The sequence below is a fragment of the Gorilla gorilla genome, chromosome 1 (genome assembly GCF_029281585.2).
Source record: "Gorilla gorilla gorilla isolate KB3781 chromosome 1, NHGRI_mGorGor1-v2.1_pri, whole genome shotgun sequence".
Classification (NCBI taxonomy): Eukaryota; Metazoa; Chordata; class Mammalia; order Primates; family Hominidae; genus Gorilla; species Gorilla gorilla.
In genome coordinates this window covers 48,032,972-48,055,918 of record NC_073224.2, presented here as the reverse complement: position 1 = coordinate 48,055,918, position 22,947 = coordinate 48,032,972, and the positions used below count along the sequence as shown (strand labels likewise).

The 22,947-nt window shown below is 39.1% G+C and overlaps 1 long non-coding RNA gene across 2 annotated transcripts; it reads left to right on the top strand.

Moving 5' to 3' along the window:
• The first annotated feature begins 6,363 nt into the window (after positions 1 to 6,363).
• LOC115931611 (uncharacterized) lies at positions 6,364 to 20,021 on the top strand. Of its 2 annotated transcripts, none has more exons than XR_010133415.1 (4): positions 6,364 to 6,502; positions 7,043 to 7,250; positions 16,754 to 17,310; positions 19,343 to 20,021. It is a non-coding gene; the product is annotated as an uncharacterized lncRNA (long non-coding RNA). The 2 variants fall into 2 exon arrangements; XR_008674022.2 differs by having other exon boundaries at positions 6,368 to 6,502; positions 7,043 to 7,300.
• The last annotated feature ends 2,926 nt before the right edge of the window (positions 20,022 to 22,947 follow it).

The following is a 22,947-nucleotide window of genomic DNA, read 5'->3' as shown; positions in this document are numbered from 1 at the left end:
ATGCATCAGATTTTTTTCATCAGAAATTACACAAGTCAAGGGACATCTTTAAAATGCTGGGGAAAAAAACAATTTTTTTTTTAAACTGTCAACACAGGACTTTATAAAGGTGAAAACATCTTTCAAAAATGAAAGTAAAATAAGAATTGTTCAGGCAAACAAAAATTGAAAAATAAGTTACCAACTAAAATGTACAATAAGAAATGTTAAACGAATTTCTTTAGGCAGAAGCAATATCATGCCAGACAAAAAATTAAATCTACACAAAGGAATGAATAATGTTAGAAATTATAAAAGTGAAGAGTTATACACTGAGAGATATTAAGTTTATTACATGTCACTTTTACCTCAATTTTTAAAACATGCTTTTTTACTGATGACACTAACTTTGATTATTTGCTATTATGGATAGAATTATGTTTTCACCCCAGAATTCATATGTGGAGATCCTAAATCCCAGTAGCTCAGAATGTGATTGCAGTTGGAGGTAGAGTCTTCGGAAAGGCAATTAGGCTAAAATGAAGTCATTTGGGTGAACCCTAATTCAATATGACTGGCGTCCTTATGAGAAGACGAAATTAGGACACAGAAAACAGAGAAAAAAACATGTGAAGGGACAGGAAACAGACAGACAGCTACAAGCCAAGGAGAGTCCTCAGAAGAAACCAACCTTGCTGATACCTAGATCTTGGTTCTGGCTTCTAGGATTCTTAGAAAAAAAATATGTTGATTAAGTCATCCAGTTTGTGGACTTTGTTATGGTAGTCCTAGCAAATGAATACATATACATGTAAAGGGGTGATTGCCAGGTTTCTCTACACTTGTTATTTTTCCATTTGTAGATATAAGTATCATGTGGAGAGATACTTCAAAACTATGTAAATATCTGTATCATACTTTTGCCCATGATCCAAAGCCAGGTCCTACTACACAATGGACTCCAGAAATAATAATGTTTGCACATAAATGAAGATTTGACTTCCTATATCAATGTTTCTTGCTTGCAACAGCTTTCCAGCATCAGTGCCCTCCTACTAAACCCAAGTCCTACTTCACCCTAACACCATGTTCAAGGAAAACTAAGGGTGAATAGGCCTGCACTGCTGCCTGGCTAGGAGAGAGTTCAACCCTTATGAGGGAAAAAGTTAATACTCAGATGGGCCTTTATAACTTCAAACACTCTGTAGAAGTAAATGCATATAACTGATGTCTAATTGTTCCTTTCACTACTGCAAATAGGTCTGGTATTCTCTGAAGCACATCTCAATATTTTTCTGCACTTCCAGATTTTGATTCAGATATTTTCATTCTCTTTTAGTTTATCTAGTATAAATCTTATACTGTTATTTGCTATCACTTTAGCCTAACCTATGCCAGAAAACATTTACTAAATATGACCATTTATTCTAGAGAGAGATAACTTAATATAGCTTGTATGCTATGTGTATCAGTTCTCTTTTTTTCCACTGAGATAGCATAAGAATGAGGAAGTCTTTTACTTTTTAAGAATTGTGGTTGAGCAACAGAAAGAATGTACTATCGAAGCTGTGAGACTGTCATATATGAACAATGTAGGACAATACAGATAAAAAAGTATTTCAATCAGAATTGAACCAGGAGTCACATATTTGAGTTCCAGCATTAACTTCATCATTATTAATTGTATAATGTTGGACCAATCACTACACCCCTCTAAGCCTCAGTTTCCAATCCATAAAACAGGAAAAGTAATAACTCTGTTTGCTTTCCTGTAAAATATGTGATGGGAAAAGAGGGATTTACATCATGCCCAAGGTGGTTTCAGAGACCAAAATAATGTCCCAGCAGTGCTTGGAAAACAGTTCAGTGCTATATTTTTAAAAAATTTAATTTTTACAGGTATATAGTAGCACATTATGAGGTATGTAAGATATTTTGCTACAGGCATACAATGTGTAATAATCACATCAGGGTAAATGAGGTATCCATCACCTCAAGCATTTATCATTTATTTGTGTTACAAACATTCAAATTATATTCTTTTAGTTATTTTCAAATGTATAATAAATTAGTGTTGATTTTAATCACCCTGTTGTGTTATCAAATACTAGATTTTATTCATCCTATCTAACTGTATTTTTTACTCATATACTAGTTCAGTGCTATTTAAATGAAAGAGTTTTCCGTGTGAATTGTTGCTGTTTTTGAAATAGAAAGCAGGGTCTCACTGGTGTATAACCCAGCTTATGGTCAGGGCATGGATTCAGGCTTTTCTTTCTCTCTTCTAATATCAGAATTCAAGAGGAGATAAGAGTCCCAGTACCTAAGAGAGACCCTGCCTTCTATTTCCCCGTTCCCAGCCCACAGCCTCCGGTTCACACACCAATGCTACAGGAGTTTTTTTCTCCCCAGGGGCACAGTGGACAGTGACTAGAGGGGTCCTCTCCCCAACTTCATGAAGCATAACTCATTCTTGGGTGGGCTATTTTCCTCCCTGACCATTAAGCCTGATATCACAAACAAACACAATTTGTAATTAATTTAAAGGTTAAAAGCTTTAAACCAAGCAAGAAGCAGTACTCACAGTGTGTGAAGATGCTCAGGATTAAAATGATTTGTGTAACAGTTCCCCTACTCAGTTAGCCCTGTTAGGTTGTAGCTACCACCTAATAACAGTTGAAAGCAAGGGCTTTCCTAACACTGCATTCACTTTCAGCGCAGCAGGAAAAGGCATCTTTCAGCTGGGAAGCTACTGAGTTACAGCGGTTGCTTTGGGTAATGTTATTCTAATACATTCTAACTCAGACACGTTAGCTATCTTATGCTAAAAAAAATGTTATAAGAGGATATTTAAGAAGTCTATAAATCAGTATTCATTGTGGCACTAAAGATGCTAATTTTTAAGGAGGATAATGTACGGCATTTTGCTAGAATTCTATATGACCATTTTACTGCAACAGAGTTGTGGAGATAAAAAGAGTTGTTGCATTCATTGACTCTAACTCTCATTTATGAAGGGAAATGCACTTGCATATCTTTTACCAGAGGAAATGTAATTGTTATTCATGTTGAGAAAGAGGTTTATTAGCAATTTTATCTTAAAGATTCAGATAGAAATAAAGACATTTGGGTTATTACAAGATATTAATTATGAATGTCTGTCAGCCAACTACAGTAGTAGGTTTCTTTATGGTATAAGATGCAAAATTATCTGCTGATTTGGTGGCTGCTTATAAACACAGCAGCTTTGGTCTGAGTTCAAGATTTTCATCACATGTATAAATACCCATACAGTGTTCAGATTATGCCTGTATGTTTCTAAGTATGAGGGATCCATAGCCAAGATTCCCTAATTATAAGCTGTTCCATAAAGTTCCTTGTTTTTGTTTTCCTTCTAAGTGACAATAGCATTTTAGAGTGACTATTCACATTTATTCATTCAGCAGGCATTTATTGAGTGATTTCTGTTTCTAGGAACTCTGTTTAGATCTGGGAATAAGTTTATTAACAACAGAGACACAGTTTTAGCCCTCATAGGGCAGGAAAGACAGACAAGGAAATTGCAACATGCTGTGTTACATAGTATGATATGGATGTGCAGAGCACTAGAAAGATTCTAGAAGGGGCATCAGACACAGGTTTGGGGGTGGTCAGAAAAGGTTTCAAAGGAGGATCTACGTATAAGCTGAGACATAAAGGGTAGATAATAATTGGTTAGGCAAAGAGAGAGTACAAAACTATTTTAGGTGGGTATTAAAATGTGAAGAAGGGTCTGAAGGGCAGAGAGAGTCAAGCAGCAGCTTAAAAACTGAGGTTCAATATGTCGGGGGCATTGCGTTTGAGTATGGCCTGGGAAGAAATGAGACTGATGGAGATAGGCAGGAGTTGGTCTAATAAGAGAGTACATATCCTGTTAGGCAGTCTGTGTTCCATCCTATGAGTTTGAAAGATTTTAAGCAGGGTAGTGAAATGATCAGATTAGCTGCAATGTGGGAAATGGATTGGAATGTGACAAAACTAGAAGTAGTTAGGAGGCTATTGCAATAACCCAGACGCAAGTGGGAAATTTTGTGGCATAAAAGATTATGGCTTTTATTTTCTGCATGAATTGGAAAGAGAATATCTGAGAATGAGATGAAAGGAGAGATGGTGTTCAAAGATTTGAGAATAGTAGGGAACAAATTGTAACTAGGGAAACAGAAGGATTGGTGGGCAGTCCTGAGGGTCCCACTGGTGATGCAGAACATAAATTTACAGTGGCATCTGTATCATTGCATGATTTTCTTCATGATATTCAAAAGTACATATGCAATACGTTGCTAGTGGGCAGCTGAACTCATGGATCAAAAGACAGGAAGAAGAGATGGACAACGGAATCTAAACTGAATAAGAAGCTAAAAAAATACAAAATGGGGCTAAATGATAGGATGGAAATAGTAAGATCCAGGATTCAAGGCCTGAGATCAGACAACATGGAAGGATTAAGAGGAGGGCCAGCTAAAGGAATGCATAAGGCATTGATCTATCACAAAGGTTAGCACATCACTGATGACTTAAATGCCACTGGAAATACACTAGACAGACAAAAATTTTAAATTTTAGATTCTTTTCGGGGAGAATCCTAAATGCGTTTTGAACCTCTGCGAGTGAGAAGTCTGAAGGGTGAAAGGGATACAATCCATTTCTGCTTATTTCCTGTGTCTCTCCTTTGTCTTTTGGTCTCTTCCTGTCTGAGATGCTAATTACGGTTTATGAATCTACAGGGCCAGGGCTGGTACAGGGAAAAAAAGATAAGGGAGCAAGAAAAGTCTTACTGGATTAATATTATACTAAGATGACATTAGTGCTCTCTGAGCTTGGCAGATAGATAGAATGGATGGATGGATAGATAGATAGATAGATAGATAGATAGATAGATAGATAGATAGATGGACAGACAGACAGACGGATGGATGGACAGACAGATGGATAGATAGACGGAGAGATGGATGGATAGATGAATAGAGGGATAGATAGATAGATAGATAGATAGATAGATAGATAGATAGATAGATAGATAGATAGATAATTGAGAGAGAGAGAGAGAGACATATATCTATATATAATACTGATTCCTTCTTCCATGGGATGCTCTGTGGAATTTTCAAATATACCTCCTCCCCATCACAACACTGAGGATCTCTTACCTCCAGTTCTCTTAACATAGTCAAATATATCTCCTCTTGTTAGCCAATTATGATTCCTTCCCTCATCTGTGAACATCCAAAGGTACACATTCAACCTCTTACTGCAGAGATCTCATTGCACCTCCAGGAGTCTCCTGGGAAATATCACCTATTGTTCATGTGGCCATATCTAGTTCATGAGCAAATGCACAATCTGGGTTGGCTATGATAGCCATGGAGGTGTTCTACTCAGATTTACCTTAAAAGAAACTGCTGTGACTAGCATAGCTGAGCTGCTGCAACTTTGTGTTCATCGAGGAATTTATCCCAGGCCATGCTCTCCTGGGCTACTCCTGCACAAAGACTGAGCATGGCCAGGTTACTAGAAAAGAACCAGTACTACCTGATGCAGGATTTGTCTAATGGGCAACCTCAGCTCAAGGGCTCTCCATCGGCCTCGCTGAGGCTTTCTCAGAACTAAGCAGCAACCTCAGGCTCTTCCTACTAAATTCTTCCTTCTCTCTCTCCTTTCACAGGTATTAGACATGGGGGAAGGCTCTTGTTCTCTGTTCCTTTGTCCTTCATAGGTGGTTTTCCATAAATATCTTGCACATTTGAGCCCATCTTGGCATCTGCTTCTTGGAAGACCTTAATGCCATAGTTACTTCCCAACAGTAATTCTACTTATCCTTTAGAATTCACAGGCTCTACTGAATTCTTTTAGAATTCAATCCATTATGGACCCATTCTCCTTACCAAACTCTACAAATAATCTTCTGTCTTAAGAGAACCCAGGATGTGTTTTCAATGGTATGGTAAGACATGCAGACATGGAAATGACCATCATGGAGGAAGAAGTTTGTTATACTCACAGATTGCCAGACACAGGAGGCACAGTAGGCCATTCAGGGCCACAGGGAAACACTAGGGTTTGTCAGAGGCAGAGGGAATGAAATGGAGAAGTGGCCAAGAGTCTTTATTGTGGTTTCTGCAGGAAAGAGCCATCAGGAAGGGTAAGCAGATTTAGGATTAATTAGTTTAAATGATTTCAGCAGGCTGGTGTGGAGAGGCTGTAGCTGTCTGGCCCAGGCATGATTAGGGCAGGGGAGTAGTGCCCCAGAAGATGAGAGTCTGATAAAGAAGGCACTTGAGGGCATGAGCTCTAGATTGGTGGGTTTGCATATGCAAGGCATGGTCCTAATTGAATTGTTTGCTACCTCTAGGAATTAGCCAGCCCTGGGAAAGACAGTCCCTCCAGAGTTAGCAAGACCCCAAGATGTCAAAGATAAAAATGCAAAAATTAAAACTCCATGATTAACACAACTTTGAAGTCCTTCTCACTTGTCTTTAGATGAGGGGTAAGTACTCTTCCACATCTATTCCATTGTGTGCATGTGAGTAAGGGTGATGGTGGGGGACAGAAGCTCACAGCATTTCAACAAATTATCTCTCTATAAAAGTCCTTTTCAATTTCTTTTGGCCTCTCCAATCTCTTTTATAGACTGAATGTGCAGGTAATAAAAATATGTTATTTTTTCCATGAAACTGATTCTTGGACAGCTTCTATGCAAATCCCACATATGTGGTCTAGAACTTCTCTTTGCTCTTGAGCCATACTTGACAGAGTCCCATTTTTATGTCCTATTAACACAGCTTTACTCTTGATTTCCCTATATCAGGAATGCTGTTTTCCACTTCTTTGAAAATCTTGCCTATTTTCAAAGTTTCAACTAAAATGTCACTATATTTCTGAAGATTCCTTCAACTGTTGCAGCCAAATGTAATTTCACCTTCCTGCAAGTTCTCACAGATCTTTACTTCTCATTTTCATCTCTGTATCAGCTTCTCTTAGTACTCGTACTGTTTGTAAGCTTGATTTTGTTTTGGTTTTGTATTAGGCAACATCATTGCAACAAGTCACACTTAGAGAACTCAAGAGAATATGTTTATTCTGAAAATCCGAGAATTATTGCCAACCCATGGTTGTCTCCATATGTCTTGGGAAAAATAGGAAAAGGATTTTTTGAGTTGGTGATTAGAATCCAAGACACAAAGATTCAGGCTCTGGTAAAAAGATTGTATAGGCTATTTTGGCTGACATAAAAGGTAAGAGCAAGAATGCAGAGGATTTCTATCAACATAAAGAAGAGTCAAAGGTATGCGACTTGTTTGAGTACAAAGATTCTGAAGCAGAGGTACTGCAACTCCTTAGCATTTGCAGAAGCAAAGAATTGACAGTGAAAATTAATTGTCATAAAAATGTTTAAGGTAAAATAAAAAGAATACTGGAACACTCATAAAGGCAAAATTGCTATTTTAAAGTTATCCTAAAAGATATCAAATATTTTGATAAAGAGCTAGAAATTCAGATAATATGGTATAGGTGTAGTGAAGGAAAAAAAGTCAATGCACTACAATTAGGAGTTTAGAAAGAGATCTAAGCATATCTGAGACCTTGATATATGATTAGAGAAGATATATAAAATCAGTTGGGATCGAAATGATACTGAAACACTTGTCTTTTCATATAAAAAATAAAATCAAATTAGATTTTCATTTCAACCAAACTCAAAAACAAACTCCAAATGTCTATATGAATTAAATGTGAAAAAATATTTTACAATATTAGAATACAATATAAGAATAAATAGCAAAAGCTTGAATAGGAAAGCATTCTTAATTACAATAATAAAATAGAAATCTTCAAAATGTAAAATTTCTGTGGACCAAAAGACACCATAAACAAAATTAAGGGGGAGGAGCCAAGATGGCCGAATAGGAACAGCTCCGGTCTACAGCTCCTAGCCTGAGCAACGCAGAAGACAGGTGATTTCTGCATTTCCATCTGAGGTACCAGGTTCATCTCACTAGGGAGTGCCAGACAGTAGGCGCAGGTCAGTGGGTGCGCGCACCTCCGCGAGCTGAAGCAGGGCGAGGCATTGCCTCACTCGGGAAGTGCAAGGGGTCAGGGAGTTCCCTTTGCTAATCAAAGAAAGGGGTGACAACCTGGAGAATCGGGTCACTCCCACCCGAATACTGCGCTTTTCAGACAGGCTTAAAAAACGGCGCACCACGAGATTATATCCCGCACCTGGCTCGGAGGGTCCTACCCCACGGAGTCTCGCTGATTGCTAGCACAGCAGTCTGAGATCAAACTGCAAGGCGGCAGCGAGGCTGGGGGAGGGGCGCCCGCCATTGCTCAGGCTTGCTTAGGTAAACAAAGCAGCCAGGAAGCTCGAACTGGGTGGAGCCCACCACAGCTCAAGGAGGCCTGCCTGCCTCTGTAGGCTCCACCTCTGGGGGCAGGGCACAGACAAACAAAAAGACAGCAGTAACCTCTGCAGACTTAAATGTCCCTGTCTGACAGCTTTGAAGAGAGCAGTGGTTCTCCTAGTACGCAGCTGGAGATCTGAGAACGGGCAGACTGCCTCCTCATGTGGGTCGCTGACCCCTGACCCCCAAGCGGCCTAACTGGGAGGCACCCTCCAGCAGGGGCACACTGACACCTCACACTGCAGGGTACTCCAACAGACCTGCAGCTGAGGGTCCTGTCTGTTAGAAGGAAAACTAACAAACAAAGGACATCCACACCAAAAACCCATCTGTACATCACCATCATCAAAGACCAAAAGTAGATAAAACCACAAAGATGGGGAAAAAACAGAACAGAAAAACTGGAAACTCTAAAAATCAGAGCGCCTCTCCTCCTCCAAAGGAACGCAGCTCCTCACCAGCAACGGAACAAAGCTGGATGGAGAATGACTTTGACGAGCTGAGAGAAGAAGGCTTCAGACTATCAAATTACTCTGAGCTACGGGAGGACATTCAAACCAAAGGCAAAGAAGTTGAAAACTTTGAAAAAAATTTAGAAGAATTTATAACTAGAATAACCAATACAGAGAAGTGCTTAAAGGAGCTGATGGAGCTGAAAACCAAGGCTCGAGAACTATGTGAAGAATGCAGAAGCCTCAGGAGCTGATGCGATCAACTGGAAGAAAGGGTATCAGCAATGGAAGATGAAATGAATGAAATGAAGCGAGAAGGAAAGTTTAGAGAAAAAAGAATAAAAAGAAATGAGCAAAGCCTCCAAGAAATATGGGACTATGTGAAAAGACCAAATCTATGTCTGATTGGTGTACCTGAAGGTGATGGGGAGAATGGAACCAAGTTGGAAAACACTCTGCAGGATATTATCCAGGAGAATTTCCCCAATCTAGCAAGGCAGGCCAACGTTCAGATTCAGGAAATACAGAGAATGCCACAAAGATACTCCTCGAGAAGAGCAACTCCAAGACACATAATTGTCAGATTCACCAAAGTTGAAATGAAGGAAAAAATGTAAGGGCAACCAGAGAGAAAGGTCGGGTTACCCTCAAAGGGAAGCCCATCAGACTAACAGCGGATCTCTTGGCAGAAACCCTACAAGCCAGAAGAGAGTGGGGGCCAATATTCAACATTCTTAAAGAAAAGAATTTTCAACCCAGAATTTCATATCCAACCAAACTAAGCTTCATAAGTGAAGGAGAAATAAAATATTTTACAGACAAGCAAATGCTGAGAGATTTTGTCACCACCAGGCCTGCCCTAAAAGAGCTCCTGAAGGAAGCACTAAACATGGAAAGGAACAACCGGTACGAGCCACTGCAAAATCATGCCAAAATGTAATGACCATCAAGACTAGGAAGAAACTGCATCAACTAATGAGCAAAATAACCAGCTAACATCATAATAACAGGATCAAATTCACACATAACACTATTAACTTTAAATGTAAATGGACTAAATGCTCCAATTAAAAGACACAGACTGGCAAATTGGATAAAGAGTGAAGACCTATCAGTGTGCTGTATTCAGGAAACCCATCTCACGTGCAAAGACACACATAGGCTCAAAATAAAAGGATGGAGGAAGATCTACCAAGCCAATGGAAAACAAAAAAAGGCAGGGGTTGCAATCCTAGTCTCTGATAAAACAGACTTTAAACCAACAAAGATCAGAAGAGACAAAGAAGGCCATTACATAATGGTAAAGGGATCAATTCAACAAGAAGAGCTAACTATCCTAAATATATATGCACCCAATACAGGAGAACCCAGATTCACAAAGTAAGTCCTGAGTGACCTACAAAGAGACTTAGACTCCCACACATTAATAAAGGGAGACTTTAACACCCCACTGTCAACATTAGACGGATCAACAAGACAGAAATTCAACAAGGATACCCAGGAATTGAACTCAGCTCTGCACCAAGCAGACCTAATAGACATCTACAGAACTCTCCACCCCAAATCAACAGAATATTCATTTTTTTCAGCACCACACCACACCTATTCCAAAATTGACCACATACTTGGAAGTAAAGCTCTCCTCAGCAAATGTAAAGGAACAGAAATTATAACAAACTATCTCTCAGACCACAGTGCAATCAAACTAGAACTCAGGATTAAGAATCTCACTCAAAACCGCTCAACTACATGGAAACTGAACAACCTGCTCCTGAATGAGTACTGGGTACATAACGAAATGAAGGCAGAAACAAAGATGTTCTTTGAAACCAATAAGAACAAAGACACAACATACCAGAATCTCTGGGACACATTCAAAGCAGCATGTAGAGGGAAATTTATAGCACTAAATGCCCACAAGAGAAAGCAGGAAAGATCCAAAATTGACACCCTAACATCACAATTAAAAGAACTAGAAAAGCAAGAGCAAACACATTCAAAAGCTAGCAGAAGTCAAGAAATAACTAAAATCAGAGCAGAACTGAAGGAACTAGAGACACAAAAAACCCTTCAAAAAATTAATGAATCCAGGAGCTGGTTTTTTCAAAGGGTCAACAAAATTGATAGACCGCTAGCAAGACTAATAAAGAGAAAAAGAAAGGAGAATCAAATAGACACAATAAAAAATGATAAAGGGGATATCACCACCGATCCCACAGAAATACAAACTACCATCAGAGAATACTACAAACACCTCTACGCAAATAAACTAGAAAATCTAGAAGAAATGGATAAATTCCTCGACACATACACTCTCCCAAGACTAAACCAGGAAGAAGTTGAATCTCTGAATAGACCAATAACAGGATCTGAAATTGTGGCAATAATCAATAGCTTACCAACCAAAAAGAGTCCAGGACCAGATGGATTCACAGCCGAATTCTACCAGAGGTACAAGGAGGAACTGGTACCATTCCTTCTGAAACTATTCCAATCAATAGAAAAAGAGGGAATCCTCCCTAACTCATTTTATGAGGCCAGCATCATTCTGATACCAAAGCCTGGCAGAGACACAACCAAAAAAGAGAATTTTAGACCAATATCCTTGATGAACATTGATGCAAAAATCCTCAATAAAATACTGGCAAACCGAATCCAGCAGCACATCAAAAAGCTTATCCACCATGATCAAGTGGGCTTCATCCCTGGGATGCAAGGCTGGTTCAATATACACAAATCAATAAATGTAATCCAGCATATAAACAGAGCCAAAGACAAAAACCACATGATTATCTCAATAGATGCAGAAAAGGCCTTTGACAAAATTCAACAACCCTTCATGCTAAAAACTCTCAATAAATTAGGTATTGATGGGACATATTTCAAAATAATAAGAGCTATCTATGACAAACCCACAGCCAATATCATACTGAATGGTCAAAAACTGGAAGCATTCCCTTTGAAAACTGGCACAAGACAGGGATGCCCTCTCTCACCACTCCTATTCAACATAGTGTTGGAAGTTCTGGCCAGGGCAATTAGGCAGGAGAAGGAAATAAAGGGTATTCAATTAGGAAAAGAGGAAGTCAAATTGTCCCTGTTTGCAGATGACGTGATTGTATATCTAGAAAACCCCATTGTCTCAGCCCAAAATCTCCTTAAGCTGATAAGCAACTTCAGCAAAGTCTCAGGATACAAAATCAATGTGCAAAAATCGCAAGCATTCCTATACACCAACAACAGACAAACAGAGAGCCAAATCATGAGTGAACTCCCATTCACAATTGCTTCAAAGAGAATAAAATACCTAGGAATCCAACTTACAAGGGATGTGAAGGACCTCTTCAAGGAGAACTACAAACCACTGCTCAATGAAATAAAAGAGGATACAAACAAATGGAAGAACATTCCATGCTCATGGGTAGGAAGAGTCAATATCGTGAAAATGGCCATACTGCCCAAGGTAATTTACAGATTCAATGCCATCCCCATCAAGCTACCAATGCCTTTCTTCACAGAAATGGAAAAAACTACTTTAAAGTTCATATGGAACCGAAAAAGAGCCCGCATCGCCAAGTCAATCCTAAGCCAAAAGAACAAAGCTGGAGGCATCATGCTACCTGACTTCAAACTATACTACAAGGCTACAGTAACCAAAACAGCATGGTACTGGTACCAAAACAGAGATATAGATCAATGGAACAGAACAGAGCCCTCAGAAATAACACCGCGTATCTACAACTATCTGATCTTTGACAAACCTGAGAAAAACAAGCAATGGGGAAAGGATTCCCTATTTAATAAATGGTGCTGGGAAAACTGGCTAGCCATATGTAGAAAGCTGAAACTGGATCCCTTCCTTACACCTTATACAAAAATCAATTCAAGATGGAATAAAGACTTAAACGTTAGACCTAAAACCATAAAAACCCTAGAAGGAAACCTAGGCATTACCATTCAGGACATAGGCATGGGCAAGGACTTCATGTCTAAAACACTAAAAGCAATGGCAACAAAAGACAAAATTGACAAATGGGATCTAATTAAACTAAAGAGCTTCTGCACAGCAAAAGAAACTACCATCAGAGTGAACAGGCAACCTACAAAATGGGAGAAAATTTTCGCAACCTACTCATCTGACAAAGGGCTGATATCCAGAATCTACAATGAACTCAAACAAATTTACAAGAAAAAACCAACCCCGTCAAAAAGTGGGCGAAGGACATGAACAGACACTTCTCAAAAGAAGACATTTATGCAGCCAAAAGACACATGAAAAAATGCTCACCATCACTGGCCATCAGAGAAATGCAAATCAAAACCACAATGAGATAGCATCTCACACCAGTTAGAATGGCAATCATTAAAAAGTCAGGAAACAACAGGTGCTGGAGAGGATTTGGAGAAATAGGAACACTTTTACACTGTTGGTGGGACTGTAAACTAGTTCAACCATTGTGGAAGTCAGAGTGGCGATTCCTCAGGGATCTAGAACTAGAAATACCATTTGACCCAGCCATCCCATTACTGGGTATATACCCAAAGGACTATAAATCATGCTGCTATAAAGACACATGCACACGTATGTTTATTGTGGCATTATTCACAATAGCAAAGACTTGGAACCAACCCAAATGTCCAACAATGATAGACTGGATTGAGAAAATGTGGCACATATACACCATGGAATACTATGCAGCCATAAAAAATGATGAGTTCATGTCCTTTGTAGGGACATGGATGAAACTGGAAATCATCATTCTCAGTAAAGTATCGCAAGAACAAAAAACCAAACATCGCATATTCTCACTCATAGGTGGGAATTGAACAATGTGATCACATGGACACAGGAAGGGGAACGTCACACTCTGGGGACTGTTGTGGGGTGGGGGGAGGGGGGAGGGATAGCACTGGGAGATATACCTAATGCTAGATGACGAGTTAGTGGGTGCAGCACACCAGCATGGCACATGTATACGTATGTAACTAACCTGCACAATGTGCACATGTACCCTAAAACTTAAAGTATAATAAATAAATAAATAAATAAATAAAAAGAAAAAAATTAAGTTATATCACAACCTAAGAGAAAACATTTACAGCATATATAGCAGGCAAAACATTAATATTCAAAATATAATAACTTTACAAATCAATTTAGAAAAAGACAAATAGGAAAATGAATGAAAGATACAAAAAGGCAATTCACAGAAGATGAAGCCCAAAGAGAAGATAAATATTTAAAAAGTCCCACCTACCTTTAATCAGAATTAAAATACTAACAAGATACTCTTTAGCCCCATCAGGTTGGCAAAGATATTTATGTCAAAGGTACCAAACTTTGGCAGGGAAAAGGAAAAATGATAACTCTCAAACACTGCTGGTAAAAATATAAATTGGCACAACTGTTTTGAAGTACAATTCGGAAATATCTAGTAAAATTGCATATTTCTATAACGTATGACCTGGAAATTCTACTTTTAAGTATATACCCCAGAGAAATTCTCCCTCATATGCAAAAGACGCTATCTTCAAAGATGTCATTGAAGCATTGTTGGTTGTAACATTAAAAAAAAAAAAAAAGTAGAAAAAATAAAATATCCATTAGGCAAAGAAAGGATAAATAAAGTGCTATGGGACATATTATACAGTAATTAAAAGAGATAAGGTAGATTATACCTATCTATCTATATAAAATGATGTAGATCTGCTCATCATAATATTGACAGGAAAAGCAAATTTCAATACGATGTTTACTGTATGATATAAATTTTATAAACTAAAAATTCACTATGATGCCGTATATTTTTTATGAATAGATTCACATGCAGTTAAGGTTAAAAATATGGATTTGATACATACATATCACTATCACATTCACTGTCACGTTCATGATGGTGTCAACTTCTGTAAAGGAAGGGAGGACATTGGAAGACCAGGAGAACTGAGAAGACTTTTTAATTTTAGCAGTGACATATTCTTTTAAAAATAAATTTCTTAATCAAATGTGAAAAATATTTTAGTGGTAAGCACATAAGTGTTATTGTATCACATTCAATTTTTTATATTTAACTTTTTAAAACAATAACTTTAAAAGCTAGGAAGAAAAAGGGAAAGAGGGAAGAAAATTAAAATAGCTTCTAGGGAAAATTACAGAAAAGAGAAGTGGGTTAAGGATTGGAATCTATATAAGAAAACTAGATAAAGATATAGGCACAAATATCACTAAAATTTTCCTTGAGTTCTTGATTATTTCCAAGAGTAGTTGGTTATCTGCAGACATATCTAAACCGATTTCCTAAATGCATAGTTTGTGATTCACATATCTGTCTGTCACCCACAGCATCTAGCGCAATGTTTTACACATAAAAGGTGATATCTAGAAGTATGTTGACTGAATCAAATAAATCACCTTCTCATCAGGTTTCCCAAAAGGTGAAAAGATAATTTCCCCAGTCACTTAGAGGATTAGTTGCCCTTTTTGAAAAAGAGAAAGACAATCAGGAGAATGGCCTGGAATGGTGGACATTTTCCCAGAATGCTTTGAGGAGTCCCCACCTGCATGACAGCTGCTCACACAATGGATCTTGCAGACAAATAAAGAAAATTAGCAAATGGGGAATGGGCCAAACCCTCTTCAATGGAAAGGGAGCAATAAAGATATCCTGTCTAACTCTTCCTGCCATAGATCAGTAACAAAATCTTATCTATGAATCACCAATCCTGGGTGGGAAATGCCAATCAACATTAATTTGGTGCTCTGAATGTCCTGGCAGGAGGGACAGGAGGCTATCCTGCTAAATCATATTTAAATTAGCCAAGGTGGGCAGCTGCCTCACGGATAATGCTGGTGGAGAACAATGCAAGACAGATGATTTACCAATTAAATGAATCAAGCTTCCCAAACACTGATGGCCTGAGGACTAGGGTGCCATGTGTTTCTGCCAGACACAGATCTGTTTCCATAACCAAATTAGGCTTCAAGTTTATAACTCATATGTCTAACCCTCCGTACTTTGTCTCCCGCCCCCTACACACATACAAAGTAAACTGCATGTTAATGAACAAAGCTCAGACTTTCTCCATTTCTCCACTTGTCAAAATCTCTTTCACCTTCGCAACCAACAGTAAATCACACGTTCTGCTTGAACAGGCACTCAGACAAAACCCCTGCCAAATGGCTATCATAGGAAAAAGGTCTTTGTCAGAGCATAGGCATTGTGTTTTTAAAAGGGAAAGATAGCCCACATGGAAATAGGAAGGCTTGCTCTGCCTATCCTTTTAAAAATGCAATGTGTCAGGTGCAAACTAGAATTCAAAACTGAATTCAAGCACCAGCTTGCAAGGGAGAGCTAAGCCAATGAAAAGCTTAGGGGATTATGTAATAATAATAAATAACATTTAGGTAGAAAAGTTTGCAGTGTGCTTTATAGTATCTCTTGTTTAGTCTTCAGAAAAGTGTTTAATATTTTTATTATAACCTTTAGATGGAGAATAAGAGAAGTTAAGTGGTTTTCCTAAGATCACATAATTAAGACTTATTAATAAAAAGTTTGATGCTCTTTCTATTATAACATAGTGTCTCTCCAAAATATTTTCTAATTCTGAAATTCTGTGAGTATAAATCTAAATAGCACGAAACAATGGAGAGGCTATTCAAGACCATTTATAGTTCCTATCACAAAAAAAGAAAGAATGAGGAGACAGGAGAAAGCAAAGAATAAAACAAAAACTGAAACAAAAAATAGAAACAGAAAAGAATAAAAAAGAAAACAGAGCATTAAAAATGCATTCAGAGATTAAGAGAAGAGAGATTTGTTCACCTTGATTTTTGCTCAAAAAGGCAGTCACACGCCAATTCATTTCTTTTTCTTTTTTTTGTAGAGACATAAAAGGCACACAATGAAATCTTAATAAATGTATTGGATGTTGCAGCATTAACTGATGAGCCAGACAATGTAAAGACCTCAGACTACCAAATGTTTTGAAAGACGAATAGTGAATGTGAAACTGTGAACCAAAATAGATTTTTAGAATCCTTGAAAAAATAGAGCTAGAGAAAGTCTTTGAGACAACTGATTGCAAATATTTGAGTTTACAACTGAGCAAATGGAGAAAAGAGAAGTGACTCGTCAGTCCAACAAGTGGCAGAATCAGAACCAGACCCCAGTCCTTGGGTCTTCTGTCCCTCCTGGCACCAAAGTCACCTATCATAAGTAACTTGAGTTTCAGAGGGGAAGGAAAAGACTACAATGTCCCAGCACTGTTCCAGACACTTTTTAGGGGACTCCAAGACACCTTGTGTAATGCCTATTTTAAGTAGCTGGAAGATTCTATAGCATGGGAAAAGCCCATTGAAGGCAAAAGTAAACATTACCTATTGTGGTTCTGGAAAAGAAAATCATCTCTCATTTATCTCCTGGAGCTGTTTGACGAACTTGGTAAATATATGAACGTGGAAAGCCAATGGGTATACTTTTGTAAAAATCTTTGACACTTTTGTCAATTTTCTAGAAGATGTTTTAGAGCTTATTAAGCATAGAATGAACAAGGGAAAACAGCTTCATTAATATTGTCTTTAAGCCAGTACCTTACACTTATACCTTATATATACTCATATAAGACATATAAAGTACCTTATACAAGAAACAAAAAGTAGATTTTAAAAAACGCTTTTCCTGTATGTTACATCAATAACAGAGAAACCTCCAGGATATTAATTTGGGAATGTATCTAATATCATTTTTAAGAGATTATTTTGAAAATGGCATACAATGAAGGCAGGTGGAGCTAAACCACTCCACGTAGTAATACACCAAGCTGATGTGAGTAAATTACAGGCTGTGAGACTGAGCAGATATCTAGCCTGGGAATTTCCATGTGAGCTTGTACAGGAAATGCATTCAAAGAAAGAAAAATAAATACACATGATACCTATATGATGATGGGTTCACTATTAGTTACAATTTGTAATGGGGTTGTTGGGACCCTTGTATTCATTTTCTGCAATATCTGCTCCACATGCTGATATTGCGGCCAAAAGACCAGCAATTACCTGGACATGATCAGAAAGGAGGCTGGGAATGTACAGACATTATTATCATTCTGTATACAAAACCATGATGTGGCTGCAGCTAGAATGTTCCCTGTAATCTCAATGCATACTGCAAGAGATATTGTGTGACAGTGCTGAAGAAATTCCAGAGAAAAACATGGAAATAAAGAAAAGGAATTAGCTTGGACTAACCTAAACTAACAGTTTGTCTATAAACATGAAGGTGACAGGGATTTAGCAAAAAACATGCAATGTGAAAGGGACAAATATTGAAATATAGAAGCAGGTTTCCTCTCACACACTAATTTTTGAACTTGGATGAGAGCATTTCAAGGAAATAAAAGCATTAGCTCTGTCTCTGCTACTAACTAGCTAATTGACCTTGAGTAGTTTCTTCAAGCTCTCTGGATTTCACTTTCTTCATCTCTCAGATAAAGGGATTGGAATAGGTTAAGTCAAATCCAATGCATCAAGGTTTTATTGAGCAACTACTATGAAAATACTGAGAGCTAGAAAACTATATGACACTTGGCCTGTGCCATTAAAAAGCTTACACCCTTTTCATAGGAATAGGATATATTCTAATTGCTGCATTAAGACAGATTAGGATGTATTAAACATCACCCAGAGGTACTACATGCTGACATGAAAACCTGGGGGAGAATGATTGCCTAATAAAATGATCTCTAAAGTCCAGGGCCGTGAAGGCAACAGACAAGTCTTTGTTTTTATTTGCAATACCAAACTCAGTGACTGCTTCTTAGAAGGAACTTGATAAATAACTGTTGATCATAGAATGTAGCATCTAAAATAAAATTTGAGAGATGAGTAAGATTGTTTTTCTGTCAAAGATGAATTTGAGAAAATCACTTATGTTTAAGGGATTTACATGGAAAAATATTTAGATGCAAGGACGTGTAAAGTATTTCTAGAAGGAAGAATGGCATGATTTGCCTGTAGTATAAGGTATTGTGACAGAATGAGAGGCTGGTGTTGAAAAAAAATAGGCTGGGAACACATAAAAGAGGTACTTGAATTCCAAGCGCACACATTTATATCTGAATCCATTTAACGATTCTAACCAAAAGATCAAAATTGATTAATATCTAGTTTTTTGAAGATTTTTTTGAAGATGGTTTAGAAGAGTTGAGACTAAGAGTCTATTTAAATAGCAAAGTTAGTGCTTAGTAATCCCAAAATTAGTGTTGTGGAATTTATTTATTTAATTTATTCATTCATTAATTCACCAGGGATTGAATGAAAGCCTCCTATGTATTAATCACTATGCTAAGGGTTGAGGACTCAGATATGAATGAGAAGTGGTTGTTGACTTTAAGGATCTCAAAATGCATAGACTTGTAGTGAACAAGTTTTATTGTTACCTATGTAACATCTATTCTCCTTTTCATTCTCAACAGTGCCCTGGTTTTACTTTGGGAGCCACCTTTCTCTTTCAAGTGCTGTCTCAGTGGAATAGTCAACCAATGTATCCTACATTTTGGACCAGCAGAAGGAAGTAATGAGAACAGAAAACAAATAAGAAGTAAGTTGGAGGGAGAAGGAGACTTTAGCATCTTCCTGAAATCAGGAAGAAAGTTTCAAGATGAAATCAGGAAGAAAGTTTCAAGAATAAAGTAATCCATAGGGTCAAATACTGCAGTAAGTTTAAGTAGGATGAAGACTGCAAAGATGGTATTAGTTTGGTACTTAGGACATTGGTGACCTCCACAGGTGACCTTCAGGAGAATTATCTGGGGAACTTGTTGATAGAATTTGTGAATCTCCACCTTTAGGGATTCTGATTTAGAAGGAGTAGGAAGAAGGCCTTAGGATCTCCATTTATAACAACCACTACTGATTATTTTGAGGCACGTAGCATACAGACCACATTTTAAAGAAACACTAGGTAAGTGTGATTTTCATTCAAAGGACAAAAAACATAAAGTTACCTAATTCAGGGACCATTTCAAAGACCAAATCAAATCAGTAGCCTGGCTGATCTGATCGACTGTGCAGAAACTAGCCATTACCATGGCAAAGTGGGGAGGAACAGTCAATAAAAAGCAATTGATTTATTGTTCATATGTAAGATGAATGTAGACATGGATTTTGTTTCAAGTGATTTGGATGAAAAATAAAAGCTATCTAAGCTCAAAGGAAATGTATGTTTTTATTTTTTTTAAATAACTTGATTTCCATTACTGTTTTAATAAAATGGGCATAAAACATAGAGCATATATTACATCTCAGGTCTTTCTTCTGCCACATCCTTGATCGTACTGCTCCCCCACTAAGAAGAGCTGGAGAAAGATTGATTAATTCCTTATTTTCATTGTTGCCACACTCCCCTGCATATCTTGATTGCTGTTGGGACTGGAACTAAGAAAATGACACCAGGACAAATGTTGTTGGGGCGTTTCCAACCCATTAGAATTAGTAAATATTTGAAATCTTGCTTGACAGCTGGTTCTCGGGAGATAGTATCTCCCTTCCGGATTTAACTAAAAAAGTAATTTTTTTTTTTACTCATACAGAGACCTCATGCTTTCAGTGTTTGATCATTAAGATTGATTCATTGAGGTGGAATTTTTCAGGAGTTCAGGTTATCTGGGAACACCTCATTAGACAGAACAAAATCCTTATAATCTCAGATACTGGAAGACCTCAGTTCTAGGCCCTGCTCTGCCCTGAATATAATATGTAATCTGGGAAAGAGTTTTAGCACTTCTGGTATCATAGGTGATTCTAGACTAGAAAATGTTAGTGCTAGATAGAACCTAAGAGATTAGATTATTTGGCCCACTCGTTTTGTTTTAAAGTTGAGAAAACAAAGGGGCTGACCGGGGAAATGACTTCCCCAAGGTCAGTTGGTTGATAGTGGCTCTTGCCAAAGCTGAAACCTAAGCACTCTGGCTTCCCAATTTTATCTTTTTTCCACTGCACCTTATAGCTTTAGGGTATGCACCAGGAAGGCACAGAAATTTCCATTTTAGAAATGAGGAAATTCCCTCAAGGCAATTATCAATTTTCCCAGCATCACATGTTGAAATGGGAGAAGTTCCCTTGTCCCCTGCACAGGGTGTGCGACAGGGGGAGTGGCTCACTTCTTCAGTGCCCCACTGCTCAAACCTCTAGGGGGAGCATGCAGATGGGCAGGTGGTGGGGCTCTGACCACACAGCAGTGTCTAGGAGTGAATGTTTACAGCAGAAGCCCGGTGGGCATGTGTTTCAGTATGTACTTTTAGTTTTGCCATCTACAGGTGGCTTGTGTTAATCAGCTCAGTTAGACCCTCTGCCTTATTGCAAGGACAGAAGGCTTCCTGTATCTCAGGTTCTTGCCTTGGTGTACCAGAAAAAATGGGATCACACATGGGCTTAGAGAATGGGTGCAAGGTTTTAATGAATGGTGGAAGTTCCTCTCAGCAGATGGATGGGGAGCCAGAAGGCGGATGGAGTGGGAAGGTGATTTTCCCCTGGAGTCAGGCCGCTCAGTGGCCAGACTGTCTTCCGCCTGCCCTGCCCAGATTCTTACACTACCAAAGCCATCAAAATGGGAAGGAGAGGAGAGAACAGCAGCATAAGCAGTTGGCAGAGGTAGGGGAAGACCAGCAAGAAGGAAAGAGAGAAAGAGAAAGAGACAGAGAGAGGAAGAGACAGAGAGACAGAAAGTCAAAGAGGGAGTCAGAAACAGAGACAAAGAAAAGGAGTCAGAGAGAAAGAGGGACAGACACAGAAAGTCAAAGAGACAGTTAAAAAGAGAGGAAGAGACAAAGAAGAAGTCAAAGAGAGAAAGAGAGAGATGGAAGTAGTAAAGAAAAAACAGTATACCCTATTCCTTTAAAAGCCAGGGTAAATTTCTATCTACCCAGCCAAGGCATATTCTACTTATGTGGATCTTCAACCCATATCTGCCTCTCAAACTGTTTGCAAGAAATAACGAAATCTATCCTTACTTTACAATCCCAAATAGACTCTTTGGCAGCAGTGACTCTCCAAAACCGCCGAGGCCTAGACCTCCTCACTGCTGAGAAAGGAGGACTCTGTACCTTCTTAGGGGAAGAGTGTTGTTTTTACACTAACCAGTCAGGGAGAGTACGAGATGCCGCCCAGCATTTACAGGAAAAGGCTTCTGAAATCAGCCAACGCCTTTCAAATTCTTATACCAACCTTTGGAGTTGGGCAACATGGCTTCTCCCCTTTCTAGGTCCCGTGGGAGCCATCTTGCTGTTACTCGCCTTTGGGCCCTGTATTTTTAGCCTTCTTGTCAAATTTGTTTCCTCTAGAATTGAGGCCATCAAGCTACAGGTGGTCTTACAAATGGAACCCCAAATGAGTTCAACTAACAACTTCTACTGAGGACCCCTGGACCAACCTGCTGGCACTTCCCCGGCCTAGAGAGTTCCCCTCTGAATGACACTACAACTGCAGGGCCCCTTCTTCACCCCTATCCAGCAGGAAGTAGCTAGAGCGGTCATTGGCCAAATTCCCAACAGCAGTTGGGGTGTCCTGTTTAGAGGGGGGATTGAGAGGTGACAGCCTGCTGGCAGTCCTCACAGCCCTCGCTTGCTCTCGGCGCCTCCTCTGCCTGGGCTCCCACTTTGGTGGCACTTGAGGAGCCCTTCAGCCCACTGCTGCAATGTGGGAGCCCCTTTCTGGGCTGGCCAAGGCCAGAGCGGCTCCCTCAGCTTGCAGGGAGGTGTGCAGGGAGAGGCGCGAGCGAGAACCGGGGCTGCGTGGTGCTTGTGGGTCAGCTGGAGTTCCGGGTGGGCGTGGGCTTGGCAGCCCCGCACTCGGAACAGCCGGCCGGCCCTGCTGGCCCCGGGCAATGAGGGGCTTAGCACCCAGAACAGTGGCTGCGGAGGGTGTACTGGGTCCCTCAGCAGTACCAGCCCACCAGCATTGCATTTGATTTCTCACCGGGCCTTAGCTGCCTTCCTGCGGGGCAGGGCTCCAGACCTGCAGCCTGCCATGCCTGAGCCTCCCACCCCCTCCGTGGGCTCCTGTGCGGCCCCAGCCTCCCCGA